Raw genomic sequence first — 12,848 nt, 5'->3', positions numbered from 1 at the left:
GATGTATCTAAATCATATGCATGCCCAGGTAAAGATTGTATAAGTAGTAATCGGGAAAAAAAGATTTTACCAATGAAAAATAAGTGCAGGGTCTTTTTATCTGAATAAAACAGATGCTTGACTTGCAAATAATGGCCTACCCTTGGAGATTCAGAAACCGAGGTGTAAATTTTGATTGGTTGAAATTTACCCCTGAAAATTGAAGAGCTGGGCAGGCGTGTGGTTCAAATTCTTTGTCAGAGTGGACCCTTTGTGGTTCTCCATCTGTGGTATGAGATGGACATGCTTGCCTTCTCTAACTGCACACATGGTTTCAGTAATAACGAGGCTGAGAAGCTCAAAACGATGAGGTATTGCATCCCATCCAAATTTTCTCAAGATGTTTTAGACCTAATTTGGAAGATACGCTTACCCAAGTAGCAGGTGGATCAAGGGTACGCTGGTCTCGTTGGGCCTCAAGTAGCAGCTGGATCAAGGGACTGAAGGTGACCTTCTCATCCCAATCTCTTTTCTTATCCCTTCCTCCTACGAGTCCTATCGCAGTCCCCCTCAATGTGTTAATCTTCTTCAGGAGAGGACGCTGCCACTTCCCGCCCGGAGAAGAGGGCCATCGCGCCATCGATGGGAGGAGGCCAGGCTGAGCACGCCTTCGCCACCGGCGTTGCCCTGGGAGATCTGCTAACTTCTCGGTTCTTGCTATTGCAGGTTATTTGCCTGCCCGTGCTGCTAGCCCTATCATGGTTGATTTTGCTGGTTGGAATCCGACGGATCGGCGTCCGGCGAGCCAGATGGATTGTGTGCCCGCCTTTTCTTAATTGGAAAGAACATATCTTTTGTTGCTGGAGATTGAATGCTTGGGCTGATGCTTCATTCTGTGCGTGAATTGTTTGGATTGCTACTGATTTCAATGTACTAAGGGAATCCTAAATGATTAATGGCGTTGTGTTGTACAATAGTATTCAACGGTGTTTGTCGGGATTCTTGTAAGATTTCGTAAGAGACATGCATAAGGGAGATTTACTTTCTTATAGATGTTGATATATTTTGTCTTACCTCCATTTAGGGCCCTGACGAATGAGACCGAAATGCTTTTCCGCCTTGAATTCTTTGTTTAATGCTTGATACTCATTAGTACTGTATAAACACGTTCTCAACTCCAACAGCTGACTGGTACGCACAGTCACGTCTTAGGAGGCGCACCAGGGCGCGCCCCAGACGCTAGTCCTAATCAAATCCCGATCGAGGCGCAGCGCAGCGACCGCGTCGACTCCATTCTCGATCGAGCCAGCGGCCAGTTTCTCGATCCAGTGAAGACGACCGGTGTGCGTCGGTCCCCTTGAGGTGAGGTGAGGGATTTGAGCGGGATCCAGGTCGAGCCGATCCAATCCAGCGCATGAGAGAGGTGTGGTACAAGATGCGAGGCGCATGATGCGTGTGAGGAAAGGTGGGGGCGAGGGCGATAATGGCAGACGCCTCGTCTGCTGGAAACTGCTCTCCTCTCCTTCAAGCTCGCAATCATGGCTGGTAAAGTTGCAAACCTTTCCGATGCGCAGAGGTACTACATAATGCTTCCCTTCCCACTTCCCTCTGTAGCCATGTCCCCAACTCGCCGTCGCCTTCTATCCTGCTTGCCGTGGCCATAGATTCTCTTCTCTCCTCCTTGCCCAGTACTTTATCTCTTGTCTCCAGCGACAACACTGTAGGTGCAGCACAAGCGCGTCCGCTTACCTTGTGTTCTTTTTGTGTTTTTACTACTGAATTGTAGAATTCTTGTTGTTGCAGAAATTTGGAGATCAAGCTGCTGATTGCCTCGTCATCCAGAACATTCGCTAAGATGAACCGGCTTTTTCTGGCGAACGAAATGAGCTCCTGTTTACTACTTTTGAATTTGTTCATTGAAACGTTGGGTCCAAGCTTGATTATTTACAGAGCAATGAGCACTCCTCTGTTCCCTCAACTTCTTCTAACAAAATTAGCTATTGTTAAGCCAGTTTTTTCTTTTACGCAGGCAAATAGTTCAGTTCAGGTTCATAATGATGAGTTTTTTTATTTCCAGTTTACATATTATTATCCACATAAGCAAACCTTGGGGGCTTCCTACTATTCCTTTTTAAAATGGTGCCTCTTACTGTGCTTCATTAGCTTGTATGTATATTGGAGCAATAATGAAAGCCTTCACATCAGGTTACGTGGTTGCACTGCTTATGCTGGACACTATTTGTGAGATGACATCTCATCTACTAATACAGTTTTATCTGAGAAGATGGGCCTGTTTTGCTATGGTGGGAAGCTATAAATTTTCTTGACAGCGACAAGTGTGCCATTCCATGAATTTTATTGGGCATCATTTTCGGTATAATATCTAGAGTACTGTCCTGAGATGTGGGGGTGGGTTAACATTGTTCAGATACTACCGGCTTAGGTTTAGTCTCACTAGAAGTGTGTGGGACATAATCAATCACAATCTGTTATGTGATGTATATCAGTATCATAGTGGTTGATTTAAGTTATGTGTGAATTGCCGCAACACTCAATGAAGATTGTTTTGGCATCACTTTTATTTTTTGGTTTGGTAAAGTTTACCTTCTGATCTTATAACAATTATAATGCCACATCTTTCCTTCTTTATCTTTTGAGCCTCTCTAAGTTTTCATATTATCTTTTCCTTTTTCGCACATTTTCATCTTATTGTTCTACACCACGAGAGATAAGTATTTATTCGGCTCTGAACTTACAAGGGATTGTATTTAATTATTAGTTGTGGCTTGCTGTAGAAATATGCAGTTATATTGCAGCTTCCATATTTTTTCAAGTTAGCAAGCCTCTTACCCTCTTGCGTGCATTTCGATGTGCAATTTTAAGGCTTTATGGATCTGGATGAGTTGATGTGACAATGGTCGAGGAGGTGATGCCGTACTCTCATCTGATACATTGATGAAGACTACAGGATGTGAGTTCTCTCACTACCTATTTCTCCTTAGGTCATTAATTCTGGTGATATGTAAATATGTTTCTCTCTTTCAGTTCTGTAACCACTGCTGCACTGCCCTTTCTACAATACTTCCACCTTAGTAATATTATTTTCTTTTTAGGTTTGCAAGGATTCTACATTTCACGTAATTTGATGCACACTACTACGCCTGCACTCTGTGACTCTTCTTCGCCACGACACAGTTCTAAGCACTTCTCAAAGTATGCATATTGACACTTTGTAGAGCTTGAGAGTAGTGGGTACTTCAGGGGCTGCTATTTAGTTATAGCATTATTTTGGCATAATTACTTGGCGTTTGTTGAACACTTTTTTAGCGTGAGCATGGTTTATTTACCAGTCTGATTTGTTTATTGTTTCTGTATCTTTACCGAATTGAAATATTGTTCAAATACCAGTGTAGTTAGTCCGTCGTTACTACATCTTCTCCTCTCATGAAGATATATGCACAGTGCTAATTCCCAGTTTCGGAACCTTATCTGATGTTTTCGCACTTCATTTTTCCCTCAAATATTTATATTGTTCTTTCTACACGATCGATGGAACAAACACACCATATGTTATTGGGTGCAGTGCTGCGGGAGGCCTTGCAAATGCAAGAGTAGCTGATCACCCAGTTTTGACATAGACGGACATGGATTCCCAGAGCATTATAATCAAGGAGAGGAGAAAAGGCTTTGGACAACTTCTCTGTATTTTTCACCCACAAGTCTACAACCTATTTTTTTATATGGAAATGACTTGTGACACATTTTATTGAATATCAAAGTGAGTTACATGGTTGAACACTGAAGGCAAAACCGCTAGGATTCTCAAGTGTCACACCACGACGTTTTACGCTTGGCAAGCTTCCTCGCCTATCTATGCTATGTTGCTCCTAGAGAATGGCTAAATTAGTTACATTGATGTACAATGTTTTTTCATGATCATTTTGTTATAAATTGCATGTTCTCAGTTCATCTCCGGCCATTCCATAAACATAATTGCATTTATTATGAATGAATACTTATATCCACTTTACACACTGTATCTCCTAAATTTTCTTATGTAACTTACATTTTACTGTGTTATATATTTCTGGAATCACCTACACTTTTATTGTGAAAATGGACGGGCACAGCAACGCGTGCCCACCATGATCTAGTATACTTCAAGGAGGAACAATTTTACAAAATATATGGGCAAACACAATCTGTTCTAAAATGTGTAAACAATGAAGAGAAGTAATCCATGTACAACATCACAACAGTGGTTGATGTAATAGAATAGACATGGCATAATTTAGCGACCAAGGTGATGTTTCCCAACAATTTGTGTTGAATAGCATGGAGAATTGCAGAGCGCATTATACCTTCATCTAACATTGCGGCCCTATCGATTTACAAAAGCTAATATGCCTGATTGGGTACCAAATTCCAAATGCCCTTGATGTAAAGACATCCCTAGTGACTTAGTTATATACTCTACACTCTAAAGTGCAACAGACTAAGCTTATTTCTTGGAAGGAACAAAGATAAATAATTACAGGGACTAAACAAAGCTGACCTCCCAAGAGCCATGTACAAACTTCAATGGGAGCAGGGTGCAGCTAATTAAACCACACCCCTGTTCGTCATTGCAGCCCAAGCGCGATTAAAAGAAATAGATCGAGCGGCTACAAATGCCTAGTAGTGCAGATCCGACAACCGAAAACATGGATTGCATTCTGGGAGAGTCATCACAGCTTTGGCCTTTGCTTGGACCCACGACCGTGAGGTTGCCACCCGTGGTGAAGATTGCATCAACACTAATGTTATAAATGGTACACAAATCTTAGTTATACATGACTTGATGAAGTCATGTACCTAGGGTAGGGTCATGGACCTATCTAGAATACCCTACCCAAGGACATCCTTAGAAGAAGCTACCTTCCAGTCGACCAAGAGGGACTTCACTCGACGAACTCAAGGACACTCGATGATGAAGATAGCCATTCGACCATGAAGCTAACCACTCGACGGCCAGGAGACCTAAAGTCACTCAGCACGCAACGGTCTGTCATTAAGTAGCTTTAATAGTCTTCATGGCACTTTATGAGAGCGTTACCAGTAACCCCTTGTCTTAATGTACTTTAAACCCTGCATAACTGAGGGCCAGAGGGGTCTGGCAAACTCTATATAAGCCACCCCCCTCCTCAGTGTAGAGGGTTCGCACCCATGTAACTCATACGCACGTAATCCAGTCGACCGCCTCCGGGCTCCGAGACGTAGAGCTGTTACTTCCTCCGAGAAGGGCCTGAACTCGTAAATCCCTTGCGTATACAACTACTCCATAGCTAGGATCTTGCCTCTCCATACCTACCCCCCATTCTACTGTCAGACTTAGGGCCACGACAGTTGGCGCCCACCATGGGGCCGGTGTCTTAGCGACTTTTTGGAGAAGTTGCAATTTGTCCGATTACCTTCATTATGGTTTCTGGCGGAGCTCTGGTCGAGGGCCGCGAGATCCGTCTCGGTGCGCTCGCTTTCATCGCCGACGACTCCGCTTGGCTCCAGGAGGCACCACTCGACATCGACGCGCTCCCCATCCGCGGGGCGACGCACTTTCGGGCGTGTGTCCGCGGCGTCCTGCTACGGCAGCCATCGACCCCATACCGGTCGACTCCTGTGCTGTCCTCCCTCCCTGTCTCCCGCCAGCGCAAGCGCTCCGGTCGATCGAGGCTTCAGCGATGGGTGAGACACGCAGTGGCTCGCCAATCGGCCACCACCCAAGTCGCGGCAATTGAGCCCGACGAATCTCTCTACGGCCTGTTCGATCTGTCGACTGGCTCCGTAGAGACTGCATCCGAGTGTGACAGCAGTGATCCAGCGGCGGAGGTCCTGATGGTCAACGGGCCTCGTAGCCCTCCCGGTTTCCACCGCATCGATTGGATGGACGATGGAGGCGACCCCGCTCAGGCCCACGAAGAATATCAGCCCGAGCCACTCACTTCTCAGCAAAGAGAAGATCTTCGCCGCCGGAACATGGATGCCCTGCATACTCCCATCGCAGGAGAAACTCCTGAGGCTCGTGCCTTGGAAGAGGCGCGTTTGGCCAACTTGGCTGAACGCACTCGACTGGAGAACCTCCAGCGAGCACTCGACGAGCGTGCACGTCAATGAGTACCTGACTCCAGCCGACGTCAGCTCTTTCCGCAACCGACTCAGGTATATCGAACCCCGATTCAGAATTTGGCAGCTGCAGCCCATATAGTGGAGTCAATTCAGCCCTCTTAGTCGGAGGCTGGAAGAGGCTTGATGCAGATCAGGGATTTGCTCCGGGCGGCAGGAGATCAGAATTCAGTTGTGTCACAGTCGCGCAACAGGATTCATAGTCGATCCGTCGCTGCGAATACTGTTCAATCGGCTCACAGCCCAAGGTCACCTCCGAGGCGCGTGGGACGTGAAGGCCGGCCGGGACCACTATGATGACCGATTTGATCGTGATGATAGGCGTCGAGTGCCCACTCCTCCCCCGAGAAGTGGGTCTAATGCCCATCGGCAGCAAGATGACATGCGCCAGCTCAGTGTTGGGCGGAGAGCTCCGGTCGACCCCAGAGAACCAAGCTTTGACGCGAGATCCATCATCGTGCAAGGTTTGGTCGATCGGAACAGAGCTCATAGAGGTGGCCATGACAGAGATGTGCCCACTAGCAGCCGAGTCCATGTTTCAGGTCCACAATGCTTTAGCAGAGCCATCGGAGCTGCAGTGATACCCCCAACTTCAGGTTGGCGACTGGGGTAAGTAAGTTCACCGGAGAGTCCAAGCCTGAAACTTGGCTTGAAGACTACCGAGTGGGGGTACAGATTGGTGGTGGTAATGATGAGGTGGCCATGAAGCATTTGCCACTCATGCTAGAGGGTTCGGCCAGGGCGTGGTTGAATCAGTTAGCTCCTAGCAGCATTTACACCTGGGAAGATCTTTCTCGAGTGTTCGTTAGGACGTTCGAGGGAACTTGCACGCGACCGACCGGATTGACGGATCTGCAAGTCTGCGTACAAAAGTCGAGTGAAACATTGAGAGATTACATCCAGAGATGGATCACTTTGCATCATATCGCGGAGAATGTGTCGGACCATCAAGCGGTCTGCGCCTTCAAGGATGGTGTCAAGAACAAAGAGTTGAGCCTGAAGTTTGGTCGAACCGGAGATATGACCCTGAGTCGAATGATGGAGATTGCCACCAAATACGCTAACGGTGAAGAAGAGGACATGCGCCGGAGTGGCAATTATAAGCCGAGTCAATCAGAAAAAGGAAACTCCAGTCGGAAGCAGAAGCGGAAGGTCGAGCCAGCTGCTCCTGGAGAGGCTCTAGCCGTGACTCCGGGCAAATTCAAAGGGAAGCCCAAAGGATCTTGGAACCCCAAGAAGGTAAAGGATAAAGAAGGAAATGACGTGATGGATCTACCATGTCACATCCACACGAAGAAAGACGAAGAGGGTAACTTCATCTACCCGAAACATACCACTCGCCAGTGCCGGCTCTTAATCCAGCAGTTTCAAGGAAAACAGCCCAAGGACAAAGAGAAGGAGTCGGACAAGGCCGAGGACAAGGAGGACAGTGATGGAGGGTACCCTCATGTCAATTCCACCCTGATGACTTTTGCTGATGTAGAGAGCAAAAGTCGACTGACAGTGATCAACCGAGAGGTAAATATGGTCGCCCCGGCGACACCAAGCTATCTGAAATGGTCGCGAACTCCCATTACGTTCGACCAGTCCGATCACCCTACTCACATTGCCATCCCTGGGACCCCTGGGAGGCAAGCGCTGGTGGTCGACCCAGTCGTCGAAGGCACTCGACTGACGAAGGTATTGATGGATGGCGGCAGTGTGTTGAATATATTGTATGCAGAGATGCTCAAGGGAATGGGCATTCCGATGTCCAGGCTCAGCTCTAGCAACATGAGTTTTCACGGAGTCATTCCTGGAAAGAAGGCTGAGTCACTCGGTCAAATAGCTCTGGATGTAGTGTTCGGCGACTCGAACCATTTCCGCAAAGAGAAGCTGACATTTGAAGTCGTGGATTTCCAGAGCGCTTACCACGCTATTTTGGGAAGATCAGCCTATGCCCGCTTCATGGATCGACCATGTTATGTGTACCTCAAATTAAAGATGCCTGGCCCCAAAGGCGTGATCACTATCACTGGCAGCCGGAAGAAGGCAGAAGAATGTTTCCAGAAAGGCTCGAAGATTGCGGATGCCCAGATAACAGTGGTAGAGCTGGAAGGATACAAGAAAAATGCAGATCCGAGTGATTTTTTGCGGGCCAAGAAGCCCGCCACAGAGTCAGCGTTCCAGTCGTCTGGGGAGATGAAGCCAGTTCATATCCACCCTACTGACCCCAACGCGGCTCCGAGCCATATTTCCACAACACTCGACTCTAAATAGGAAGAAGCGCTCATCCAGTTCCTCCGTGAGAACTGGGACATCTTTGCATGGAAGCCAGCTGACATGCCAGGTGTTCCCAGGGGGCTGGCTGAGCATCACCTTAGAGTCGACTCAAAAGCGAAACCTGTTAAAGAACATCTTCGACGGTCCGCCGTTCAGAAGAAAAAAGCCATTGGCGAGGAGGTGGCTCGACTCCTTGCAGCAGAGTTTATCCGAGAGATATACCACTCCGAGTGGCTCGCCAATGTCGTCATGGTTCCCAACAAGGACAACTCACTTCGCATGTGCATTGATTTCAAACATATCAATCGGGCCTACCCAAACGATCATTTTCCTCTCCCTCGCATCGACCAAATTGTCGACTCGACTGCGGGATGCGAGAGATTGACTTTTTTAGACGCTTATTCCGGGTATCATCAGATCCGTCTATATGGACCTGACGAAATCAAAACTGCTTTCATCACTCCATTCAGGTGCTTCTGCTATATCACCATGCCATTCGGTCTCAAGAATGCCGGAGCCACGTTCATGAGAATGATTCAAAAGTGTTTACTCACTCAAATCAGTCGGAATGTGGAAGCATACATGGATGATATTGTGGTCAAGTCACGAAAGGGTTCCGACTTGTTGACTGACCTAGCTGAAACATTTGCCAATCTCAGGAGGTATGATATCAAGCTCAATCCATCAAACTGCATATTCGGAGTACCTGGCGGAAAGTTACTCGGTTTTCTCATTTCAGAACGAGGAATCGATGCTAACCCAGAAAAAGTTGGCACCATACTCCGAATGGAACACCCTGTGCGTGTGCACGACGTCCAGAAGCTTACTGGATGCTTGGCCGCATTAATTCAATTCATCTCTCGCCTCGGTGAAAAGGCGTTGCCTCTTTACCGACTGATGAAGAAGGCAGACAAGTTCGAGTGGACTCCAGAAGCTGATGCAGCGTTTGCCGAGCTAAAAGCTCTGCTCTCCACCTAGCCGGTGCTTGCTGCTCCAATCAGCAAAGAGCCTCTGTTGCTTTACATTGCAGCCACATGACAAGTCGTTAGTACAGTACTTACGGTCGAGTGGGAAGAGGAAGGTAAAACCTTCAAAGTTCAGCACCCAGTGTATTATCTCTCTGAAGTTTTGAATCCATCGAAGCAAAGATATCCTCATTATCAGAAGCTCGTATATGGGATCTACATGACCATGAAGAAGGTTGCTCATTATTTCTCTGATCATGACATTACAGTTGTCAGTGACGCACCATTGTCAGAGATTCTGCACAACAGAGACGCAACTGGTCGAGTGGCTAAATGGGCGATTGAACTCCTTCCCCTTGATATCAAATTTGAGGCAAAGAAAGCCATTAAGTCCCAGGCTATAGCAGATTTCCTTGCCGAGTGGATTGAACAACAGCAGCCGACTCAAGTTGAGCATTGGACCATGTTCTTTGATGGTTCTAAGATGTTAAATGGTTCTGGTGCTGGGGTAGTTTTGGTTTCCCCCCGAGGAGATAACCTCAGATATGTGCTCCAGATCCACTTCGATTCCTCCAACAATGAAGCAGAATATGAAGCACTTTTGTATGGGTTGCGCATGGCCATTTCACTCGGCGTCCGTCGTCTTATGGTTTATGGCGACTCAGATTTGGTGGTCAATCAAGTGATGAAGGAGTGGGACGTTAGAAGCCCAGCCATGACTGGATACTGTAATGCAGTGAGGAAGCTCAAAAAGAAATTCGAAGGGTTAGAGCTCCACCATATACCCCGACTGAAAAATCAAGCGGCTGATGATTTGGCGAAGATAGGATCCAAGAGAGAAGCCATCCCCAGTGATGTGTTCTTGGAGCATATCCATACTCCATCAGTCATAGAAGATCCTTTTACCGACGAAGCTCCGCAATCTAAGAGTGTTACAGATCCGACTGAGGTTGAAGTTCCAGCAGTGGTCGACCTGATCATGGAAGCTTTAGTGATCACTCCCGATTGGACAGTACCGTACATCGCGTATATCTTGAGGAAAGAGCTCCCGGAGGACGAAGAAGAGGCTCGACAGATCGTCCGCCGATCTAAAGCCTTTACTGTGATAAGGGGACAGCTGTACAGAGAAAGCGCGACTGGAGTTGGTCAGAAATGCATAATGCTGGAGGAAGGTCGAATAATCCTTGATGACATCCAGTCGGGGACCTGTGGCCATCATGCGTCTTCCCGGACCATTGTGGCCAAAGCATACCGAGCCGGATTTTATTGGCCAAGAGCGAATGAAATGGCAAAGGAGATAGTCGACAAGTGTGAGGGATGTCAATTTTGCTCCAATATGTCACACAAGCCCGCCTCAGCTTTAAAGACCATACCACTTGTTTGGCCCTTTGCAGTATGGGGGTTGGATATGGTCGGCCCTTTGAGAACAGGCAGAAGCGGTTTCACCCATGTGCTGGTAGCAGTCGACAAGTTCACCAAGTGGATTGAGGCCAAACCCATCAAGAACCTCGATGCCGGTACTGCTGTCAGCTTTATCAGAGAATTAATATTCAGATATGGAGTCCCGCACAGCATCATCACTGACAACGGGTCAAACTTCGATTCCGAAGAATTCAGAGCTTTCTGCACGTCTCAAGGCACACGAGTCGACTATGCTTCAGTCGCCCATCCACAGTCGAATGGACAGGCAGAACGAGCCAACGGCTTGATTCTCAAAGGGTTGAAACCCCGTTTGATGCGTGATCTCAAGCATGCGACTGGTGCATGGGTCGACGAACTTCCCTCGGTGCTTTGGGGGTTAAGGACCACGCCCAACCGGTCGACTGGAAGAACTCCATTCTTCTTCGTCTACGGAGCTGAAGCAATCTTGCCGAGTGACCTTCTCCACAATGCTCCTCGGGTCGAGCTCTACACCGAAGCTGAAGCAGAACAAGCACGGCAGGATGCAGTCGACCTTTTAGAGGAAGAAAGGGAGATGGCCCTGATCCGATCGACCATTTATCAACAAGACTTGCTTCGCTTCCACGCCAAAAACATGAAGAGTCGAGCCTTCCAGGAAGGATATTTGGTTCTCAGAGTGGATCAGCAGAAACCACACAAGCTTGCTCCTTCTTGGGAAGGTCCCTTCATCGTCACCAAGGTTCTCCACAATGGAGCATACCGTCTCTACAATGTCGAGCATCAGATCAACGAGCCCCGAGCTTGGAACGCGGAGCTTCTCCGCCCCTTTTACACCTAAGTATTCACTCAAATGAGTTGTAATAAAAGTACTTCTGTAGTTTATTTATCAAAGACAAGAGCTTTATAATTTTCCCAGTAATTGTTATTACTTTTGTCCACATAAAGCAATCCCCCAGTGGGTGGCTTGGCTGCGAATCTGATTCGCCTAAGTCTGTAAAAAAATCCTAACCGAGTGGTGAGGCAGCCTCCCACTCGAAGGCTTAGCTGCAAAATCCGTTTCGCCTAAGTTAAACAAAATCCTACCGAGTGGTAAGCCAGCCTTCCACTCGGAGGCTTAGCTGCAGTCCAAGTACTCGCCTAAGTTTTTGAAAATCCTACCGAGGGGTAAGCCAGCCTTCCACTCGGAGGCTTAGCTGCAGTCCAAGTACTCGCCTAAGTTTTTGAAAATCCTACCGAGTGGAAAGCCAGCCTTCCACTCGGAGGCTTAGCTGCAGTCCAAGTACTCCCCTAAGTTAAACAAAATCCTACCGAGTGGTAAGCCAGCCTTCCACTCGGAGGCTTAGCTGCAGTCCAAGTACTCGCCTAAGTTTTTGAAAATCCTACCGAGTGGTAAGCCAGCCTTCCACTCGGAGGCTTAGCTGCAGTCCAAGTACTTGCCTAAGTTTTTGAAATTCCTACCGAGTGGAAATCCAACCTTCCACTCGGAGGCTTAGCTGCAGTCCAAGTACTCGCCTAAGTTAAACAAAATCCTACCGAGTGGTAAGCCAGCCTTCATTCGGAGGCTTAGCTGCAGCATTGCGCTCGCCTAAGTTCAAATACAACGTGCGCTCTGCGAGGAGGACGAGGTGCAGGTCGACTGCTACCCTCTCCTTCCGAGCTACGACACAAATACAACATGCACTCTGCAAGGAGGACGAGACGCAGGTCGACTGCTACCCTCTCCTTCCGAGCTACGCCACAAATACAACGTGCGCTCTGCAGGAAGGACGAGGTGCAGGTCGACTGCTACCTCCTTCTCCAGAGGTACGCCTTGAAAATCCTACCGAGTGGAGAGCAACCTCCCACTCGGAGGCTTAGCTGCAGCCCAGTGCTCGCCTAAGTTCTTGAAAAACCTACCGAGTGGAGAGCAAACCTCCCACTCGGGGGCTTAGCTGCAGCCCAGTGCTCGCCTAAGTTTTTGAAAATTCTATCGAGTGGAGAGCAAACCTCCCACTCAGGGGCTTAGTTGCAGCCCAGTGCTCGCCTAAGTTTTTGAAAAATCCTACCGAGTGGAGAGCAAACCTCCCACTCGGGGGCTTAGCT

At 47.8% G+C, this 12,848-nt stretch overlaps 1 long non-coding RNA gene across 2 annotated transcripts; it reads left to right on the top strand.

Moving 5' to 3' along the window:
- Nucleotides 1-206: 206 nt before the first annotated feature.
- LOC119281553 lies at nt 207-1,028 on the top strand. 2 transcript variants are annotated; one of them, XR_005138462.1, is made up of 3 exons: nt 213-350; nt 424-485; nt 572-1,028. It is a non-coding gene; the product is annotated as an uncharacterized LOC119281553 (long non-coding RNA). The 2 variants fall into 2 exon arrangements; XR_005138461.1 differs by having other exon boundaries at nt 207-485.
- The last annotated feature ends 11,820 nt before the right edge of the window (nt 1,029-12,848 follow it).

Source organism: Triticum dicoccoides, chromosome 3B (genome assembly GCF_002162155.2).
Source record: "Triticum dicoccoides isolate Atlit2015 ecotype Zavitan chromosome 3B, WEW_v2.0, whole genome shotgun sequence".
NCBI lineage: Eukaryota > Viridiplantae > Streptophyta > Magnoliopsida > Poales > Poaceae > Triticum > Triticum dicoccoides.
This window is presented reverse-complemented; position numbering and strand designations above follow the sequence as displayed.